General features: G+C 42.4%; 1 protein-coding gene across 1 annotated transcript in view; it reads left to right on the forward strand.

The window, feature by feature from the left end:
* Positions 1 to 711: 711 nt before the first annotated feature.
* Positions 712 to 23,473, forward strand: part of zhx2a (zinc fingers and homeoboxes 2a) — a 40,992-nt gene continuing 18,230 nt past the window's right edge. Inside the window, exon 1 of the mRNA XM_060921346.1 lies at positions 712 to 1,026. The gene's annotated coding sequence lies outside the window, so the exon portion shown is untranslated. The remainder of the gene's footprint in view (positions 1,027 to 23,473) is intronic.

Below are 23,473 nucleotides of genomic sequence, written 5' to 3' on the forward strand. Positions count from 1 at the left end.
CGGCTAGGGATAATGAGATGAGATATTTGTTGGTCCTATTGTAGGATGAATGACCTAATGTATTATGAATGAACGATTTTTAAAATGCAATCGATTTACAATTAATGGAAGTATTCATCAACTAACTGTAAATGCAGTTACTCTTTTTTTATTGATTTAACATTATGCATGGTGGCATGGTGGTGTAGTGGTTAGCGGTGTCGCCTCACAGCAAGAAGGTCCAGGTTCGAGCCCCGTGGCCGGTGAGGGCCTTTCTGTGCGGAGTTTGCATGTTCTCCCTATGTCCGCGTGGGTTTCCTCCGGGTGCTCCGGTTTCCCCCACAGTCCAAAGACATGCAGGTTAGGTTAACTGGTGACTCTAAATTGGCCGTAGGTGTGAATGTGAATGGTTGTCTGTGTCTATGTGTCAGCCCTGTGATGACCTGGTGACTTGTCCAGGGTGTACCCCGTCTTTCGCCCGTAGTCAGCTGGGATAGGCTCCAGCTTGCCTGCGACCCTGTAGAACAGGATAAAGCGGCTAGAGATAAGAACATTATGCATCACATTTCTTAGTTATTTCCATGCTTTAGCAATACTCTAACTGCTATAACGGTCACTGGAAGAGGGAGGGGGGAGAGAGAGAGAGTGAGTCATTGGTGCTTAATATTCAATGACCTATAACCTAAAACAGCAGAGCTTCAGTCGCCTCACAGAAGGGAGGCCGCCTGCAGCTGACTGACAGGGTTTGCTGGCTTTCCAGCTCCTTGTACTTTCTGAAACTTTTCCTTCTCCGCCGTGTCTACAGGACGCCATGGAGGCGCTTCTTCTCTTCTCGCGTATGCAAACGCGGCCTCTGACGTGTGCAGTCACGTGGCTTTTGGCGTCGCACCCCCCTGCGCTCGCGCATTTTTTTTCGGCTGTTGTCTATAGGGTTCGGTTTGGATCTTTACATGTCCGCGGTGTTTTTATACATCATTCGGAAAAGTCGCGCACTCCTTCTTTCGGGTTCATGCTGTCGCCTTGCGCTTCGTCTGATACCATGGACAGGTAAGAACGCTGAAATAAATATTCACAGAAACCCAAAATGACCAAACCTCATCTAAGCTAAAAAAGTTATAACTATTATGTATGCGGTTGCTAGCTAACTAGTTAGCTTTAGCGCCGTGGCCTAAACCTTAACTCTTAACTTATCTATTGAACTTTGTTTGCCGTGTATATAAATATATATCGTACAAAGTGGGTAACAGGGATGGAAAAAAAAAAAGAAAGACAAGCCCACTCGTATGTCCTGGTAGCGCTGATTTAAATAAACAGTTCCACGCTGAGCTGAGGTTTAAACATTAGCCGAAGATGTTAGCGGTTCAGTTAAAAGCCGTTTTAAAGAGGGGGCTAAATGTGCGCGTGAACGCGTCGAAAAATCATGGCTTCCAGCGGCGACATGGCGACTTCACGGTGGCACACACAGGCTGCTGTAGGCTGTCTGACTAGCCGGTTTAATAACCGACGTCCGGGTTATTTCTCGCCGGCTGGTGTTTATTCACGCGTCCAGAGACCGGGGAACCATGGCAGTAGGAGGACTTCAGGAATGGCTAACGAGCTCCTGTGATGTAGGCAGGTGACGCCTCTTCTCCCTTCCAGCACACACTGCAGCAACGTTTCTCACACTTTTTATTCTTATCGTTATCATTATCATTTCCACACAATCTGGTTTGGATCATTGTTCCAGGAGTGAGTGAGATGATGCTCTTGGGTCAGATCATCTTACTTTGCTCCCTTAGGCATCCTTTCTGAAATCAGAAAGGATTAACTTCAGCCTTCATGTGTGTGTTTAATAGTTTGAGGAACATTTTTATGAAGACCTTTTATGAGTCAACCTGTGTTTGACTCGTACCTGAGTTCACGTTAGTCTTTACAGAAAACCTTGGTGTAAAACACCACACGTGCTTGGATGCATATGCAGGATGATTGTTGATTAAGATGATGTCTTAAGTGTTATCTTCTGGCCTGTTAGTCAAGTTACTCCTTATTCAAGTTCAGAGCTTGATGGCTGGTCAGTTGAAGAGGCTCAAGAGAATCGTAGCCAGAACACACGTGTCTCAGATATGTGCAGTCATGAAAATAATTTTCCCAGCACGGTTAATATTGTTTTTAAAGTGAGGATTAGGATTATGTTGCCAGCCAAATGCAGTTTGCAGTTGTCTGGATTTGTTTGGAGTGATGTATATAAATAAATAAATAAATAAATAATAAATTCAAGTACTCTGTGATCAGGTTGGAACTTTGAAGGAATGCCTTGTGTATATTTTTGCTTCAAGCTATACACTGTAAATAGGTCTTGAGATCCGTAAAAGTTGTCTGGAGGTTTTGAATTTTGTAGGCCTGAAGTTTTTTTTTTTTTAAATTAAATCATATCAGTAGTATAAAATCCAGATTGTGAAAGTGTTGCTGCTTGTGCACAGTATATAAATATTAGACCCTGATTCAGCTTCCCTAGCTCTGGCACCAAATGCTTTTTGTGCCAGGTGACTGGCTTGATTCAAAATGGCTGCCTGCGTCGGTGCTAGAGAGCTGACGTCACCGAGGAGGCGGTTTTGCTGCCCAGGCCGTCGATGACTAAGCGAGCAGAGGCGATGATGTCATAGCCGTGGGCCGGGCTCCTTTCAGAGCTGTATTTTCTCTGCTGCTGGTGGTGATGACTTCACTGAATGGAAAGGTTCATTGTGAGAGTGTCTTGCCTCACTTAATGTATTATTAATCTCTAATGAAGGCTCCAAATCTTCTCTTCCTGTCTTCATCTCTGTAAGAAAGTTTGATGGGTTCAGCCATTAAGGTTCACTTTTTAGAAGACGTTATCGCCTACACTCCTGCTCTCTGACTTGACTTGAGTGTCATGGAAATAAGAGAGCAACAAGTTCTCGCAGGATCTTCTTGTCGTGTAGTGAATGTTTGTTTGTTTTTGTTTGGTTGAACGTCCTGCTTTTTGGTGTTTGTGGAGTAATCCATCATCCAACTTCGAGCTACAGTGTTTTTGATGAATGTGAACAACAAATATGCACAACAAAATTACTTTATTAAAGGCTTTGAAACACAACAACAGGAAACTGTGCAAAAATTTATATAGATTTTAGGTGCAACACTGGTTATTGACAGTCTTGTTTGTATTACTTGCTGTTACATACACACAAACGCACACGAGTTCGGTCTAGAGAGTTTGAGGACTGCTGTCACAGGCCTCAATGTTAACTTTTGACACCTTAAATGGCCTCAAACCCCCCCAATTTCCTTTTGCCCTCAAATTTTGCAGTATTCGGCAAGTTTTCAAGTACACGGTTCAAGGCAATACTGATATGTTTTCTCGGGGTACAATTGAGTTATTTAGACAAAAGTACATGTTTAAAAAAAAAAGTTTATTTTTAAAAACGACATTTATTTCTGCAACAGAAGAACAAGACAAGCCCTGAAAACATGAAACATAAATCAATATCATATATGTAAGATTTATGTATGGTACTGGTATGTAATACATCTTTTTATATAGAGTTTAGGAAACGTAGAGGGCACCAGCGACCACTCGTAGTGATGAAAAGCACAAAATGTGCATGTGTGCCTGAAGTGAGCCAATCAGAATCGCTGTTACAAATCTCATCTCATTATCTCTAGCCGCTTTATCCTGTTCTACAGGGTCGCGGGCAAGCTGGAGCCTATCCCAGCTGACTACGGGCGAAAGGCGGGGTACACCCTGGACAAGTCGCCAGGTCATCACAGGGCTGACACATAGACACAGACAACCATTCACACTCACATTCACACCTATGGTCAATTTAGAGTCACCAGTTAACCTAACCTGCATGTCTTTGGACTGTGGGGGAAACCGGAGCACCCGGAGGAAACCCACGCGGACATGGGGAGAACATGCAAACTCCGCACAGAAAGGCCCTCGCCGGCCACGGGGCTCGAACCTGGACCTTCTTGCTGTGCAACGACAGTGCTAACCACTACACCACCGTGCCGCCCGCTGTTACAAATCAGGAAGAAAAAAAACAAAATGGCGATCACAGGGGAGGCAAGGATGCTGGTTAATACGTCTTGTTTTTTGGAACATACTCGCTCGAAAATCATTTTTGTGCTTAAAGAAGCTGACCATAGGTGTGCCCAAACAGGCCTCACTCGCTAAAATATTTCTGCCCGAACGTCTTGGTCGGGCAAATCGGGCATTCGGGCAATGCCTGGCATTGAGGCTTGTGTCAGAAGGGATTCTGGACAGTAAAAGGTCTAAATATTATCACCGTGTAGCTAAAATGCATTGTGTTACTTCAAAGCATGAAAAGCTATAGTTGTTACTCGCTGTGTATTTTCTTTATACGGTCAGTGTGTTACTGTATGCTGTGTATAATTAGCTGTAGTTTATACCCAGTGATAAGCTAATATTTGTTCACTATAGTAATTGCTGTTGGAAGATAAATATTTGTTTTCCCAACAAGATCTTCATCAATATCAAATGCTCATGTGCTGCTACTATTATTAAGGCATCTGTTGTTGCCTGGTTTGGCTGCCAGATTTGATGTCTTCATTATGATAATTGATCTCCAATTGCATATTTCAAGAAAAAGAGGAAAAAAAACCAAAACCCACACACGCACCCAGATGGCCAAGAGTTGACAGTTTGGTGCATCTCTAATCATAACTGTTTTAATTCAGTTCTTTACCATCATGTGAACCAAATAATGTGGAGATCAAAAGGAGCAACTTCTCAGCTCTGAAGCTCCAACACACACTTTTGTGTTCACTGTACCTTTTGGGTTCGTGAGAATTCTTATGGAAATATTTATATCCCACATGCTCATGAGCAGTTTGTACAGATTAAAGTAAATACACTTTAATTACAGGGGAATGATAAACCCAGAGTCATCAAGCAAACAGAGCAGTGACCAACATTTGTCATAAAATATGTAATTATCGTTACATTACAGGCATTTAGCAGATGCTCTAATCCAGAGTGACCTACAGCAAGGGGTACATGACAGTGTTCCTGGAGCAGAGAGGGTTAAGGACCTTGCTCAAGGGCCCAGCAGCAGCTTGTTAGTGCTGGAGCTTGAACCCATGACCTTCAGATCAGTAACCCAGAGCCTTAACCACCTTAGAATAAACAACACGTTTGAGCAATAATACTGCTATTAGTACATGTAATTATTGTATTAATTAATAATGTAATTATTGTACCATCCATGATTAGATAAAATAAAATCTTACAATATTGTTTGAAAGTCTAGAGTAAGATATTATTTTACAAAAAAATAACAGTTCAGCTATTGTTTTAACAATAATAAGCATTACTGTATAAATGATAGAGTGCAAATAGCTGTGTAACTAGATGTCCTCGGGGTTGCTGAGACATGGAAAGCTGGGAATGCCATCTAGCCCACAGTTCAGGTCGGAGTCCTTTGAGAGTAAATGCATGGGTGCAAATATAAAATTTTCAAAAACCTGAAAAGTCTGACAAACTCAGGTGTGCATGGCACAGCCATGCAGGGGGGGTTACAAAGAGGGGTGAGCCCCCCTTAGGGCTCGAAAAAAAATTTTTAATTACAAGTTAAAATGGTTGTCTCTCATGCAGACATTTATAATATTAATAGTTATATGATTTGCATATTCACATCAAATGTTTAATACATTTCATCAATTCATCTGAAGTAACATTTCAAGTACAAGGTTTGATATTTCAAAACATCTAGCAACTACTAATTTAAATGTTGAAACAACCATTTTTAATATGCTTTTGCTATGATACCTTTTATACAATATATACACAGCTTGAGTTAAAATAAGGGGCCACATGTCTTGATGTCCTCAGAAACTCCTGGATTTTAGCAAATGACAAGATTCAGCTTTTTCCATATACAAAAATATCTATATTTTATAATCCATTACTGACTACAAATGAGTTTTCAACCTAACAACCACATTAGAAAAGATGATAAAAAAGCTAACAAACTTATTTCAAGACCTACCTTGATAGTCTTTGAACAGCAGTCACAATATGCAACTCCCGGGACGTCCGGTTTTCTCAGCCATATTCCCCATTTGTCACCGTTTTTGTCACACTCAGTTAACCATTCCCATCTCCATTTATTTCTAGACGTCTTTTCTAATTCTTTTGTATTGGAGCCTTCCGATAAAACTTCATTTTGACATGTTTTGATCAGCAACCAGAGGCAAAGCACGTGGATCTGTCGCAAGGGAGGGAAGCGAAATAAGGCTTATTATAAAAGCTGAAGTTTCACTGGACGGCAGTTAACAGTGAGCCAATCAAAAGCACCGTTCTAACTTGCACCAAAAGAAACGGCGACTCATGGGAATAGCTGTGTTGATTTGGTCGAACAACATGCTACGTGCGTGAAACATGATATCACACTTATAACACCGTGAAACAACGGGCTAGTCAGGACCGCTCGTCGGTGAGCGGCGTATAAATTGAATGAGGTTTGTGGTGAAGACGAGATGAAAAGATTTGTCTCGTGCAGAGACTGTACCATGGTAACCTGGTAATACGCTGAGAGTGAGACAGTGAGAGGGCCACCCCTATTACCCCCCCCCCCCCCCCCAAAAAAAATCTCAACGGATTTACACGATTTGGAAAAATGGCTTTTTCAGAACCGCAAAAAACGGAGCTTCCGGCACATACCGGAAAACTTGCACCCATGTAAATGCTTTGGCTTTCGCAACATTCTGTTCCCAAAAGCTGATGTCGGGGGGGGGGGAGTCTTTACACAAAGGTTTTCTTGTTTTTGTAGTTTTTTTTTTTTTTTTAACTGTTCTTCCATGTTAGGACTCTTCGGGGGGAAAAAGAAGGTATACTCCAACATGTAGCTAACTCTAGGCCACAAATCTGCATAGTCACTCCAGTTGTTTCGAGGAATTTTGTACGGATCATAACTGTACTCTAATTTCCATGTATATCTATCCTTTGCGGGGCGGCACGGTGGTGTAGTGGTTAGCGCTGTCGCCTCACAGCAAGAAGGTCCTGGGTTCGAGCCCCGGGGCCGGCGAGGGCCTTTCTGTGTGGAGTTTGCATGTTCTCCCCGTGTCCGCGTGGGTTTCCTCCGGGTGCTCCGGTTTCCCCCACAGTCCAAAGACATGCAGGTTAGGTTAACTGGTGACTCTAAATTGACTGTAGGTGTGAATGTGAGTGTGGATGGTTGTCTGTGTCTATGTGTCAGCCCTGTGATGACCTGGCGACTTGTCCAGGGTGTACCCTGCCTTTCGCCCGTAGTCAGCTGGGATAGGCTCCAGCTTGCCTGCGACCCTGTAGAAGGATAAAGTGGCTAGAGATGATGAGATGAGATCTATCCTTTGCTTCTTTCTGACTAAGATTATCCAAGTAATCCAGTAGCAGAGCTTTTTTTAGCTGTAGTTTTCTTTGGGCAACAGACACCGGACATCTTTGTTTGGCTTCAGTATGTGAACAGTATGTAAACAAAGTTCATCTGTCCCCCAGGCATAAGGTAGTAACGGTTACTAAGGTAAATGTGACGTCGGTGCAAGGGTGCTTGCCCGCGCATTGAAGCGTCATGATACCAGTGCAGCAGCAAAGTGATTGAGGGTGTTTGTTGTGATTGGGGATTTCCCAGGGGTATTTCTGGTCTGCCTGAGTGCATCATGGCAGGAAACCGGCCCAAAACACTGATTTTCCTTCAAAATATGCCCCAAACATTGCAAGGTAGAAATTTGACGCGAGTTTTCAGTGAGTATCGGAGCAAAAAAATAGCGTGTCGGCATGAAATTAAAGCATATCATCCCCGACGTGCAAAAGCGCTCCGGGGAGAACACTGGTGTGTGTGTGTGTGTGTGTGTGTGTGTGTGTGTGTGTATATATATATATATATATATATATATATATATATATATATATATATAATATAATATAATATGACCTTTGAGAGATTCTCATTAAAATTGAACATTTCTAACCAGGTCAGAGACAGATCTTCACACTTTCCACAATTACCCCTTTTTGACCAACAGGAAATGAACCAGTTCCGTCCAGGATTCTTTGAATGTTGGTGCCAGCTAGCGAACCGGCCCACGTTTTGAGTGGAATCATGATGAACAGAGGGTGTTGCGCAATTCACAACGGGAGTAAACAGTAGCAGCAAGATGGCAGAGCGCACCGATTACCTGCAAGCTTTTGTTCTGTTATTGCAGATTTGTTTTCATTCTAGCTTTCATTTTTTTCTGATGTATCCTTTTCTGCTGCGCTCTGCTTCCTGTCCAAACTGACACACCCACTGATGTCATCACAGCTCGTGCTGGAAAAACCAGCTATATTTTGGCTTCAGCTGAAAACCAACTTTTCAGGTTCTGAAGCAATTAATTTTTAGTCGAAATGTTCTGAAGGGTTCGAAATTTGGTGTGCGAACCAGAACGGAACCCATTTCCTGTTGGTTGAAAAGGGGTAAATGTGATTTTGTTGCTGGTTCTCAATGCGAGTCCTCTTTAGGTCGTTCCGTTTCATAAAGACATGGTGCCTTTTGTTGATTTTGCTTGGTATTCAGCCTTTGACCTTGAGGCGCACAATAAAAAAAAAAAACAACACAATAACCCTGTCTGACTGCATGTTCAGCTGAGCTATATATGCTCACGATATGGGGAAATATCAGTGGTGTTCTTAGTTTATGTTTACATTAGACCGTATCAGCGGATCATCAGATTAATGTTTTTAAAACTATTCGCGTGCACACAGCAACGCCAGTACACGATTCGCGTCCACACAGCAACGCCAGTACACGGATACGCTCGGCTCCGCAGGCATCCTGTGCTCCAAATCACTCCGCCCTGAACAGCGAGTGCCCTCTGGAGGGTGCGCACTCTGGCCCTGCGCTGCTCACAGAGTGCGCGAGTGAAGCGCACGAGCAGTGATTCGGGACAAATAGCAGGAAGTGAAAGTCCGCGCCGTTTTTCAGCAGTCGCGTCACATGACCAACGTGGCATGACCAACGCCAGCGAATCAGGAAGGTGGATGTCACAGTGACGTTGTCCAATGACGACGTCAGCTAGAGCTCAGCACAGCGTTTCCTCGTTCCTCAATGTTTACATAGCACCGGATCAGATACGTAATGGATTGAATACGTGGGCCCTGGCGGATTCAAGTTGTTCCGCCTGTGGAGTCGTTTCCCGGCGTTTTAATGTGAACGGACAGTGCATCCGCGACGAAAACGAGACGGATACGGTCTAATGTAAACACCACCTTATTTGACTCCACTTGAGCTTGAGAGGCAAAAAAGAGGATCCATAATTACCTGTTTAAACTGCACTTAGAGAACGTCACGTTTAGGATACATGTGTTATGGGCCGAATGGATTTCATTAGAGAAGTTGTAGGTGTGCGCTTTTAAAAATCTGTTAGTGTTCTGATAAACTATAATGTGAATATGTAGGACGTGGACTCGTAAACGTTTAAACATGGATTCAATGTGAAGGAACAGCAGTGAAGAAGCAAAAGCTTCTGAAACCCTGTTCCTAGGGAAGCTTGTTCCTGACTGGTGGCTTTTACATTTAAAAGCAACACGTTATGAAAATCTCATGCTTTCAGTGCTTGCGCAAATGCATTTGGGTATCTGGAGCTGACCAACCTACAAACTCTGAAATAAGACACCCAGTCAGTTTCTTTTGTGCTGCTTATTTCAGAAAACATGAGCTTCAACAATCCGTTCAGTTCCACTTTGTATGTCGCAAGGAGCATTATTCCGCCCCTCATCCGAGTATCTCCACTCATGGATTGAGAACTGCCTTTGTGACTGAATATTCATGAGGAAAGTGCTACCTGATTAGCTGATGGACATGGGGGTGGGGTGAACAGTGGGTCATTATCATTTAAAGGAACAGGACTGTTTAGACAGAGTGAAAAGGGAGCTGTGGTGCTTTTATTCTTGTGGTATTTTGACCAAAGCATATTACAGACATTTTGCACAGTGTGTGTTAACATGTGGAAAAGGGGTATGTCACCTTTAACACATCAAGCTCACACCAAGAATATACTGCATGTGTGTGTTATATAATACAGTACTGTGCAAAAGTACACTACCGTTCAAAAGTTTGGGGTCACCCAGACAATTTTGTGTTTTCCATGAAAAGTCACACTTTTATTTACCACCATAAGTTGTAAAATGAATAGAAAATGTAGTCAAGACATTTTTCTGGCCATTTTGAGCATTTAATTGACCCCACAAATGTGATGCTCCAGAAACTCAATCTGCTCAAAGGAAGGTCAGTTTATAGCTTCTCTAAAGAGCTAAACCGTTTTCAGCTGTGCTAACATGATTGTACAAGGGTTTTCTAATCATCCATTAGCCTTCTGAGGCAATGAGCAAACACATTGTACCATTAGAACACTGGAGTGATGGTTGCTGGAAATGGGCCTCTATAGAGAGCGTGCACGTGACGTCACGAGGTCACGTGATGTTTATCTGCCATCTTGGACGGCATGGCCGCGCATAGAACTTATGCCGCTTTTCCACTGCCAACGCGGCTGAGTCGGGCTGAGCCGTGCCGTGCTGAGTCGAGCTGAGTGGGGCTGTTGGGGTTGCATTTCGACTACAACCGCGCTGAACCGTGCTGGCTGGAAGTGGGTGGACACATTGGGTGGAGTTAGCGAAAGTGGGTGGACGTCACGTGATGTCGTTAAGCAGCGCAAACAGTGAGATCAGTGAGCTTTTAAGCGGTAGTCTCATGACCTGAATAGTAAACAATAAACATGGAGGACATGGAGTCGTTAGTGTTGCTGGTCTTGGTGCTGTGGCTTGTTGTCACCGACAACGCCAACAGATACTGGCAAGAGCGTATAGATGAGGCGAGGCGCATAAGGCTTCAGAAATTCTCGTAATTCGTAATTCTTCTTCTTCCGGGTTTACGGTGTTTACAGATCCCAGCGTGCTCGCAGGGCATGTGTGGGCATGTGAGGACACTCCTCCTCACCAATCAGTGCACAGGGGAGTGTCTGCTCACGCCCCCAGCCTCACTCGGCACAGTTTGGCTCGCTTCAGCCCCACTCCAAAACGGTGCGAGTTTTAGGGGCTAAGCAGGGCTGAAGCGAGCGGAGTCGTGCTGTTTTTTGGTAGTCGAAACGCGAGCCGTGTCGGGCTGAAGTGAGCTGAAGCAAGCTGAAGTGAGCTGAAAAAGGGTAGTGGAAAAGGGCCAATAGACGAAGCCGTTCTAATTATCAAGTGTGTGGGAGTAGATCTTTCGAGAACGGTTATATCTTGTTCAGCATTTGGTTGTACCAATAGACAGGGCCAAAAGGAGGGCCTGTCATTTTATAGATTCCCTGCAGACGAGGAGAGATGCGCAAAATGGGTGTCCGTTGTGCGAAGAGTAAACTGGTACCCCAGTTCTACCAGCCGAATTTGTAGTGAACACTTCATATCAGGTAGGTGTAATCTTCTAATTCAATACTCCTAGTACATCTGTTAAGTTGATTTTCGGATTGAATGATAACTGCATACTTAGAAACTAGACAGAACAGTGTTTGTGGCCGTCAGTCCACTTGATCTCTAACGTTTAAAATGGCTGTGCCTAGCCCTACTACCCTGGCCTAGTCTATGACAATGTTTTATCTTTTTGGCTCATATATGCCTTTGAAAGGCCAATCCATAGTATTTCACAAGTTCATATAAGGGTCCCCCTTGGAGAGAGTGATCCAGACCTATTTGGCTCACAGCCTGACCCACACTGACACAGGGGTGTCAGAAAATATTTTTTTAATTTGTTTGAATATAGAAGCTGGACATATCTGTGACCCCTATACATTTATATCTGATATTGAATAATAATTCTGCACAGATAAAGATAGCGGTGATTTGTGATTTTTTTTTTTTTTTTCAGACAAAAGCATACATATTTACAACCCTGTTTTCTGGAACTGAGTTTAGATTTCGAACATTCTTACGATAAAACGTCCTGTATAGTCTCTTTATGATAAACGTCTTAATGCCACTTACCCGTGAGGTTATCGAGTAGACATTCTTCTTCGGAACCTTCCAGAGGTATAGTTGGGATACCCATCCTACAACAAAATATTTATAAGCTTCCAGGCTCTTGTAAGCTTTGAGGGCTTTGCCAGTGTAACACGATTCACGATTAACAAGAAAATTGTAAGTGTCGTGGTAGGCCAGATTGGGCAAATCGCCGGCACCGCAGCTCCGAATTTCCTTGAACAAGGATTGCGGCAAGTTGTACGGATCTGCAATCCCCAACCTGGAACACTTTTCCACGTGACGCTGCCTCACGTCACCTTCAAGATGCTGAACAAACTTAGACAAGTTATCGTGCGATGTAGATGGGGTATTATGTAGTGAAAATTCATTGTCTGATTATTATAACTATTCTTTAAGTTCGTTTCTTAAGACACGTATGGGGCAGCGACCTGACAGCAGGAGGTGTGGACTATCTGTCAAATTGGGCGGGACGTTCACGCCTCCATAGAGTACATCAGCTGATAAGGCACGTCACCACTCGACATCTGGTGACTGTTTTGAAGAAGGCGGAAGTGTTCGCCGAAACTGTCAACAAACGAGGTAACATCCTAAAAAATACGTGTCTTAAGAAACGAACTTAAAGAATAGATGGGGTATTTTCCGAATTTTCTTGGGGATTACTTCCTGGATCCATTACGCTCGCGCAAGGTAAACAATCCTGAAGCCGTCCAATATGGCGGAGTAAACACGGGTGGGTCACGTGACTGCACATCCTCTATACACCTATGTAGATATTGCACCAAAAACCAGACATTTGCAGCTAGAATAGTCATTTACCACATTAGCAATGTATAGAGTGTATTTCTGATTAGTTTAAAGTGATCTTCATTGAAAAGAACAGTGCTTTTCTTTCAAAAATAAGGAAATTTCAAAGTGACCCCAAACTTTTGAACGGTAGTGTATTAGGCACCCTATTTTTTTCATACAAACTTTCTTATAGATTTCGATTTTATGACTTCTACATTATCGAGTCAGTACAAAAACATTTTAGAGTTCCAAACGTTCGTTTTCCAGCACAAAACTAAATGTTGCAGAAAAGCAGCATATTACAAAAGAGAGCACTTTTCAGACTAAAAAAGAAAACATAATGAAGGCTACTGGGTTTTGGTGCAAAATGAAGAAGCCAGTGTGACAAAGTGTCCAGAAGAACTGTGGCTGCTTCTGGAAGGTGCTCAGTAAAACCTACAGCTCATTTCCTTATAAAACTGCACTCATTGTACCTGAGACGACTATTTTATTTTTTTAAGTAAAGGGTTGTCTCACGCCAAATATTGACTTTTTCATTTATTATGGCTTACTGCTGTTATAGTATTTTTTTTATGTTGAAACATTTAATTTCATTATTTTTTAAGCCATTTTCAGTCTACAGCATTTTTTTTTTTACATGTGCCTAAGACTTTTGCACAGTACTCTGTGTGTGTGTGTGTGTGTGTGTGTGTGTGTGTGTGTGTAAAAGGAAATGGCCACAACTGGATAGTGTGAAGAAACTGTGGAGAGGTAAAGAGGGAACTCAGGACTGATATGAACTCCAGTGACACCGTGTTGGCAACCCGAGCTGTTTTTCTTCCTGAAAACTGCTGCAAATGAACAATTAAATGTCACTTTTTGCTGGACCTCAGCCATTATGCAATTATTCTGCCTACAGGAATTGTTTCCTGTGTTTATGGGAATGGAACTGCTTGGTGGATGTAGTTTATAGTGGTAAGGGCTTTTTTTTTTTTTTTTGGCCTTTTAAACTCTCATCAAACAGCACACACCATCACTGAACCGGCATGCAGTTAGTTGTGTACAGAGATCTGACGCACTATAACTTCAATTAAAGTTTAATCAGACTCAAAATCTACCTTGTTTGATGATTATCTTTCAAAGCGCAACCACTGAGACATACTGCTGTACGAGTCATGAGGTCTCCTGTTGCAAGATTGAATACACTGTGCTAAAAATACTACACAGTGCTATTTTTTTTTTTTTTAAGTGAGATATACACCATGATCCAATGATTAGGGCGTTCCTTTGCCCTTGAATGCAGGTACGCTTTCAGAAAACCTGCAGACAGCCACTCCTCCTCCTCCTCCTCCTCCTCTTATAGAGCATACTTAACAGTAAATGTGTCATTGTTATGAAATAAAATGGTCACATGCTACATTTATAGAAATGGTATTTTTATTTTACACTCGTGAATATCAGATACGTATAAATACGAATTTTTGCTTAGTATGAAGTCTGATATTTTAGTCAGATCAGTTTTGGTCATATTATGAAGGCATCAATGTGTTTTGCTTATTCTCGTGTTTTTTTTTTTTGTTTTTTGAAACCACTATTGAACCTCAAGAGTTTCTTGTGTAGACTTGATTTTCTGTACACAAGTTTTCTCATCCTGAAAGTCTACATTGTTTTGACTCACAGTCAGAATGGGACAGAACGTTATTTTTGCAAGGTTGAAATGAACCCCATCGTGTGAGAATTTGTATTTTCTGCTCTAAGGCTCCCCCTACAGTTGGGGAGTGTACTTATGCCACTCTCGTAAATACAAGTCATGCTTTGAGCTCTTGTTATGGATCTCTGTGCATGTACGCTTGTTTCTAAGCTGAAGGATACAGACCGGTAGAAGCCAAAAGAGAAACTAGAGGGATGATGCAGGATTTTACACAAATATGACTGCACAGTTTTATTTATTGTGACCTTGGAGATGAACACTAACACAGCGCAAAGAATATCAAAGTTTTAGTTTTGCTGAAATACCATGTTTGAAATTTCAGGCCATGTACATTGTTTGCTAAGCGTTTGTGTGTGTGTGTGTGTGTGTGTGTAAAATTGATGTGATCTAGGCACACATTGCACGTAATATACATTGGGCAGCATAATTTACTACAGGGTAGCTGCAGGAGTTTTGCAAAGTTGCAAGCGTTCAAGGCTTATTTATTTGACATGAGACTGACCGAATATTTTGGCTTGCTTATTTATTTATTTTATTTATTTATTTGCATCCTAGCCTGAGATGGGACCAAGGTTAGATGACTTTTGAATACTGGTCAACCCCCAAAGAATTCATTATTCATGAACACCTGCGTGTGTACACACCAAGGGTAGATGATTTTTTTGATTACTTAACCCCCAGAGAATGGAAAGCAGTAGGTCAGATTATGCGACACAGTCACGCCCTTTTAGGGGGATCCGGGGGCATCCTCCGGGGGAGTGTAAAATGGTGCATTCTCCTGCATTCCGAGTGCCATATCTCAAGAAAATACAAACACACATACTGGCATGATTTGTTGTAATGTGTGACCTCACTGCTGGCTGGCTAGAACCATAACAAGAGCCAATGGAATGGTGTGATAAAGCAGTACAATTTAAGCCTAGGTCACAACCGGCCGTACGTGCTCCTACGGCCGGTCTATGTGCAAAAAACGCAAGAAACACACGGAGGGCGCGCGTGTGACGTGCTGATTTTTGAGCCATAGGCTGGCCGCAGACCGGCCGCAGAGGTTCTTTGTCATGTCAAACAAACTCTATAGGCTCTTACGTTTTTTTTCAGGTTGCAAGACAAACTTACGGCCAACGTGCGTCTTTCTCCATGAACAAAAAAAACCGCAGCGATTTGGGAAACGCCAAAAATCACATGGCCAAAAAATCATACGTCCGGTTGTGACCTAGGCTTTTGATTCAACATCATGATTGCGCCGTTCCGTTTTCTCTCGGCTTCACTTAATGACTATTTGACGTTCTGTATCCCCTGTGCTGTTAAACAGCTGAAGTGAGGTCAGAAGAGAGAATCCAGCAGTGTTCAATGATTTTGTAATGTGGTAGTTTTTAGAACTAAAAGCGGTACGCGGTATTCACCTGTCAAAAGTAGTAGACTAGCGTGTGAATCAGTAGTGTTGGCAAGTATGCGTTTGTCATCTGGAAAACCTACAAAGGAATAACACTGATAACGTTACAGCTTACGTTGCAGTCTTTCATAAATAAAAGCGGTCGGATTGTCAATGTTTTCCAGTTAGCCATGAGACAGATCACTACTTGGGTCTTGATTTCAGCTTCTTTTTTTTTTTTTTTTGCCGCCATGCTGCAAATCAGAATTTGCACTTGCACACAACTCGGAAGTTGTTGTAGCATGCTAGGCTAACAAGCCCAGACCCGCAGTAACAGACACATCTGATGCCGAGGGATGCTAATGGACAAAGAACAGCTAGTCAACTAAATTAACCTTAAAATCTTATACTGGATGCCCCTGGCACAAAGTGATGCAAATATGGGTGGCAAACTTGCCAACAAAGTGAGACAGAAACCAACATAAGAGCACTTCTTAACAGTCACGATGTCCAAGTGTTTTCTTAGCGTCTAGCGAGTTTGCTAACATCGCCTCAAGATGTAGCTAGCGGCTAAAGTTCTGTCAAAATGGACTGACATGGTTTATGATCAAAAGTGAGTGAGTTGAAAAGAGCTAGCAGCCAAATATCAAGCAAGTGCAACAACACGACACACAGCAAGCTGTCTAACTTATTACATACTCTTTCAACAGAAAGAAGCCCAGCTCAGCGTCCATCTTGCAGCTGTTTATCTATTGGCTCTAAAATTTACTCGTCTTGCTCGGTCATGCTTTTTTTCTCTTCCTGGCCTCCTCTGATGGTGTCTTCTTTGGTTTCTTCACCTTGACTGTCATGATGTTTGTACTGAGAATACTGGTTCAGCTATTTTATTTTGGATGCTGGTTGGGGTGCCATAAAGCATTTACAGTTCTCGTGAGATGTCTCAGGGACGCTCTTCCGCAGTTACGTAATGCTATAAATAGCGAACCGGGTGCAGACTCAAAATGAAAGGCAAGCCATTCTCCCATTTCCAAGTCAGTGGAAGAAGCAGCAGCCACTCAAGCACAGTGAAATTCCTCATCTGCATTTAACCCACGTGAAGCAGGGAACACACAAGTGAGCAATGAGCACATGCATATACCCAGAGCAGTGGGCAGCTATGCTACAGCACCTGGGGAGCAGTTGGGGGTTAGGTGCCTTGCTCAAGGGCACTCCAGCCATGATACAGAGGGAAGGGAAAGCGCTGTTCATTCACTCAACTCCAATCACGTTTTTCCTGCCGGTCCCAGGAATCGAACCGGCGACCCTTTGGACCCAAGGCTGCTTCTCTAACCTTCAGACCATGGCCATGATTTCAAAGCTGATATTTTAAATTAAAATTCCTACCTAGCGTTGCTTTAAACTTCCTCATGGACCTTGTAAGAAGACATTGCACTGACTGCTTTCTATTTGTACAGCTTTTAGATAGAAACATAAAGGAGAAATAAATAAGGACGTTATTTATTTTACTTCATATCTGGCTTTTGTTTCTTGGTCATAGCTTATAAGCTGTGAGTATTAGCTGTAGACGTGTGGCCTTTGTATGAGTCAAGCGTTTGGATGCTGTGACTCAGCCTCACAGTTGGATGACGGCAAAGGCTTGATGAATACCACTGTGGTCTTCTAAGCACTGAGCAAGACATAGACTGAAACGATGTACACGTCCGTGCAAACAAGAGCAGCGATTTCAGCATTGAACTCGTTTTAGAAACTGCCTTAACACGTGGAAGCCAAATGAGGAATTATGTGAAGATGATTCGTACACAGTTGTTTGTCTTTGGTGTTTGTGAATCTGCTTCTCATTGCTTAGGAGTGGGACCACACTGAAGGTACTGTATTGTATTGCTTTATTCCTGGGTTCATTTAAAATAGTTTGTTGTGGAATGCATTTCTCTGCTCCTTACTGAGGCGGCCCACGAGTAGGCAATGTTCAGGAGCCGGCCTCCAATCATTATTAATGTTCATTACTAGTGTTGTAGTGAAGACCACCTGTCAGGGCGAGACTGAGTCAAGACCAGTGTGTGTGAAGGGAGGTGGGGAGGGGTGACAACCGTTAACCGTAACAAAAAATTCAAATTAGCAATGAGTCATGTTATTGGTTGCATTTGAAGGAGGAAGTTTTACATCCAATCACAGTAAATGATGCTAACAAATAAATCAGACAATGCACAGTAGTGGTGTAGTACTTGAGACTGGTCTTGGTCTCAAGACCACTTTTTGAAGGTCTCGTCATCGACCGCATTTTTTACTTGGTCTTGTCTCGGTCTCAGACATCGAGGACTCTGGATTTTATTTCAAGGTTGGGAAGATCACTAAATTTCCTGCAGGCTTTCGTCTAAACCGGGGAACAGGGGCGCTGCGCACTCTTACTCTCGGTGTGCGCCCTCTTACCGAAATGCCGATTGAACCCCAAGTCACACTTAGGCCATGCACTTATATGCTACTGCACAACATGCAATCTTTCTCAAAACGATCTTTTCTCCGTGAAAACATTCCGGCAACACCACGTGACAGTGTCTGATCATCAAATACGTTATAATTACTCCAGAAATATTCCAATCATAGTAGATACACCGCCAGATGGTGCAAAAACAATCCGAATTGGCGTTTTCCGGACCGAGGCGCCATGTTTAGTTGTTTACTTGTCGCGGCTGCTCTCGCGAGATTTGACATGGGTTACATACAAGGTCAACTGACTTGTAGAGCGAGATTTCTCGAGACTGAATGACTTTTCACCCACTGGTGCGGGAGCTTTTGACAGAAGTAGTTCGCGAGTTGTTTTTGTTGACACTTGGGGATTTAAAGATGTCATCCCGCGGCATGAAACGGAAGAAAGCCAAAGACTGTCTGGGGCAGAAGATGATTACTTCTTTCTTTTTCAATGTTGGCAGACAATTTGTTACAATTTCCCTCTCAGATAGCCTCAGAATGTCCCATTGTAGCCTCAATTTTTCAAAGGCTTCGCACAGCGGAGGGGGGGACGGACAACCGGCACCCCCCGGTCGCTTTGCTCCCTCGCCATGGTGAGCGCCCTCATACTAATTTTTTCTAGAAAAAACCCTGGCCTGTGCAAAGGGTCTGATTATTCGTGAACATTGTTACTGTGATTGGATGTAAAACTTCCTGCTTCAAATGCAATCAGTAATGTGACTTGTTGCTAATTTGACATTTTCATTACTGTTAACAGTTGTCATCCCTCCCCACTTCCCTTCACACCTACTGATCGGGTCTTGACTTGATCTCAGCCTCTCAAAATCTTGGTCTTGTCTCAGTCTTGATGCACTCTTTTCTTGGTCATGACTTGGTCTCGGTTTAGGTGGTCTTGACTATAAGGTTAGTGCACAAGTGATTTAAAGGGATCCTCCAGCGGATTTATTCTCAAACTTAAGTAAAAGTAGTTGCAGATTTCAAAAATCAAACTTTCATTTTCGGAGACCAAATAGTGTTCTAGAAAGATGAATTTCTTTAAAATATCAGATGGGCTTCCTGCAGTGGTGACGTATGCAATGACTTCACGTTGTGGTCGCTTGGAGAAACTTGGCTGTTTATGTTCTCTGTTTACGTCATAGTTTTGCTAGTTTTACAAGTATTTTACCAAATTTCAGTTTTTAAGTAAGTATGCCCCATTGTGTTGCATATAAATGCCACAATGATGCTAAAAAGAAAGCACAAGCTGGAACTAGACTGTATTTCCGCAGAGAAAACGCAAAGTGTGCTTAATCAGCTGTAGCAGTGTGTCACCGACAGAAACTGGATCAGGCATGAGACCTCGTGCTGCAAAATCTTTTTTACACCATTGACAGATGGTGTTTAATTTAAAATTTAAGTAAATGTATTTTCTTAATAACCAGCAATAATTTACACATTTGCAAAGATTGGAGTAAAAAATAATGGCCTATTAACTAAAAATGAAAGTTCATAACAAGTAGGTCTTTCCTTAATAAACTTGTATGAACATTTGTAATGCCTCCATTTGCTTCTCTTCTCTTTAGCTTTCAGCAGTCCGTACAAACAGAGCTCCGGTTTCTTGTTAAATGTATTTGTACAGTCAATCACACAACAGCTCTTTTCCATTTTAGATGTGGGGTTTTGTGTGTTTCTCTCACAGGATTAGAACTCTGTGACTTCCACCTAGGGTGAAGTCACTTGTTCCCACTATTGCAACCTCTGCTGTCTAAACAATGGAATTACAGTAAGGAAAAACTAAGATTATGCAGCCTGATAATAGTGATAAATGTATTTAATTAATTCAAATCATCATAAATTTGTATCACGATTTATCGTCACACAATATATTGTTACATGCCTTATAATCAACTGTTTGGGATGTGTAGTCACTGCTCTTCTTTTATTATAAATATGCAGGATAATGATGGAAGAAATATGGATCTCAAATGTGGTAAAAAAAACAGATTAAAAAAAATTGTTCAGCAGTTATACCACGAAATTGTTTTGTACGCGAGTTGATGGTCGATGAGGCGCATAGCACCAGGTTAGCTATAAGCCATGTACGACGAGATTGAGTGAGTGGAATAACTTATTTTATCCATGTTCACTGGATTTTGAGAAACGGAGAATTTTTATTTTTTGCGAATTCGATAAACAAACACTTTATACAAAACGTACGACAATCATTTCCACTTCGAATGTAAACAAACTGGCGAAATGACAGGAGCAATTTATGAAAAATGCTATAATTCTTGACAAATAAAACAAATATGTTCTTGCCATCAAATACTTTTATTCCATATTTTGTTGCTTATTTTTTGTATTTCTTGGGGTTTTGTTGTTGTAGAGTTTTTATTTGATCCTCGGCTGGTTCAGAAACACGCTCCACCATTTTGTTTTTCTCTACTCACAGTATTGAGGTATTTCACTCACGTGACCAAGTCATGTGATGCTGCCATTTTGGACGGCACGGCTCGAATCAGTTTGAATGCGAGGAAGGCGACAAACGAAAAACATAAAAGAAAAAGGAGCGAGATGCAGAAAACACCTTCACTATCCAGCGACGTAGGGCATTTACAGGGCGAGCAGAGGGAGAGGTATTTGCAAAAATTGAGGCAGGCTTAGAGAACGACGTTTACCTGCTTCCACCAGGATTGTTCACTGATGTACGGAAGTACACAAAGCCCTCGTCTTTACCTGACTTCGGCCCACATGATCTGTATACCTATGTCGTTAAAAACCCATCGCCATACACAGGTATTGATCTGAAAGCGTATACGAGTTTGGATACCTACAAATATTTTGTGTCAGGCTGGGTAACATGCCTACATCAGTGGGTCGTCCCTGGAGCCGGTGGTCGCCATCTTATTACAGCTAAAGTTTGTTCACATTTTCATTTACTTTCGGTCCTCAGGATAAACAAAATGTTATTAAATGTCATTGAAATAACTTCTTAGTCTGTTGAGACATGGCCCGTTATAAATTTGCTGTTACCAGGCAATGACTAAGAACTGTATTATTAGGGTCGGTGTAGTTGTAGCAGTGTATTAGCAACTAGCTGTTAGCACTAGCTAATGTCAACAACATCATAGCTAGTATGTTACTGTAGCAATGTTTACGTTCAGTCATTTGGATGACTGTTAAAACCTTTCAGTCTCAAGTTTTTCCTTTACTGTATTTACTAGTTTACTGAGCTAGCGCGCTCGGGCAAGCTGGGAGCTAGCGCGCGCTAGCCTGCCAGCCGGCCGGCGCGCGCTAGCTCAGTAAACTAGTAAATACAGTAAAGGAAAAACTTGAGACTGAAAGGTTTTAACAGTCATCCAAATGACTGAACGTAAACATTGCTACAGTAACATACCAGCTACTGTTGTTGACATTGGCTAGCTTGACGTTCAAAATGGCGGACACCGGGGCGTCACGTGACCCTGTGACGTCAGGTGAAATACCTCAATATGAGCTGATAGCCTAGTAGTGGCGTAGCCAATCAGAGCGCGCAATTGCTCATATCCAGTGAATGTGGATAGAATGTGATATAATTCAGTATAATATAGTCTGACTGGTGTGTTTTGTAACGTAGTAGTAAATGGCTGTTTTTTTAAAAGGTGTTCATGGTGGTGTTGCTTTGGTTAAAGGAAAATAAAGTTGTAGTTTCTGGATAAGGCCTGTACTTGATTATTAGAAGCAACAACTGAAATGAAAGAACATGAGTGTTAACTTGGAGGAGGCCACATGACCTCCGAGAACAAAAGATGGCGTATGGAGGTGGTATGTGTGTGTAAGCAGTCAGTCAGGACTGGACTATTTCTCTGAGGGTTGGTGCCAAAAGGAATCTAAACCATGACTGAGTATAAATACATGCTTTAGCTGTGATGCAAACATGTCATTTTATTTTAATTACCTTGTGTGTGTTTCTTCGCTGGTAATGTATTTTGGGTAATACTAACGGATAGCTGGGCACACGGCTGAGAAATGGGCTTGGATTCGTCTGCTTTTTGATGGCTGTTATGTTTTAATGATTGTTTGCTTATTACTAGTTTTGAGCCACAAAACTCGTAGTAAACTTGCAGGTCTAAGGATGAGCATTTTCTGTACAGGACAGTGTAAATGGCTTTATCCACATCTGCTGCATGTGGATTTTAACCCGCAAAAAATGTCTTGGCCAAAAATAGGAATGCGGAATAATGCGGATCCTCATCTGGACCTCTGGTGAGGAAAAAAAACCCTCCCACCCTCGTGCCTAGGGCCGTTTCCATGGCAACCCAAGAGGCACGCTGCCTTTTTTTTTTTTTTTTCCCTTTCCTTCCCCTCCCTTTAAAAACCCGGAGCCTGGTCTCAAGATACCCCTCGTCAAAAAAATAACCCTGGAAACCTGAAGAGGCATGAACTTATGAAGGTTTTCTTCCTAAAAGTTCAAATATACAGTTGGGCACAGTCATTCAAGGCAGTGTGCAAGTTATTTTTATCATGTTATGTTAAAGACATGTACCGGATCGCTTTATAAATGAGCTTCAGTTGATTTAATAGACATTTATTGCTTTCTCAAAGAGAACCCTTATGATTTCATGTCATGGAGCCTGCGTTTTATGCATTTCATATACAGTCTCATCTCGAGTTTGGTTGGAAGCAGACTCCACTAAGGTTCGAAACACAGGCACGTGCGCACACCTGTCACTTTTTGCCTTCGGAAGATGTATTTCACCCCATCACACAAGCACGAAACCTCAAACTTGTTTTGGAGGGAGATAATTGGAGCCAGTAGTTTTGTGTATTGGTCGATCAGCAGCTCTGCATCTGAAGCAAGTTGCAGTGCAGTGCTGCAGGGTTCCTAGGCCCCATCTGATGAGATTTAAATTAATTCTGCCTCGATCCCAAATTCAGCCCCTTCCCTGCTGCACTGCATGGTATTAACAAGACGCTGTCTCCGCCTCCTCACACAGCAGTAACACAGTTACGTCCTCCCATGGAAGGATGCGGCTCAGCCAGTGGAAAGGCACACAATGCTCATCTTCCTCTCTCTAGTACTCTCTGTGTAACATATGCCTCGGTCACATTTCATTCAACCGTTTGTCAAATACGCATATTAAAAGGGGCAGTGGAGAGGAAGCAGGATTACAGTACTGGGAGACGGTTTTTTTCGTTCTTTTCAGGTGAGACAGGAAAGGAACAAGCCATC

Source organism: Neoarius graeffei, chromosome 5 (genome assembly GCF_027579695.1).
Source record: "Neoarius graeffei isolate fNeoGra1 chromosome 5, fNeoGra1.pri, whole genome shotgun sequence".
Taxonomy (NCBI): domain Eukaryota; kingdom Metazoa; phylum Chordata; class Actinopteri; order Siluriformes; family Ariidae; genus Neoarius; species Neoarius graeffei.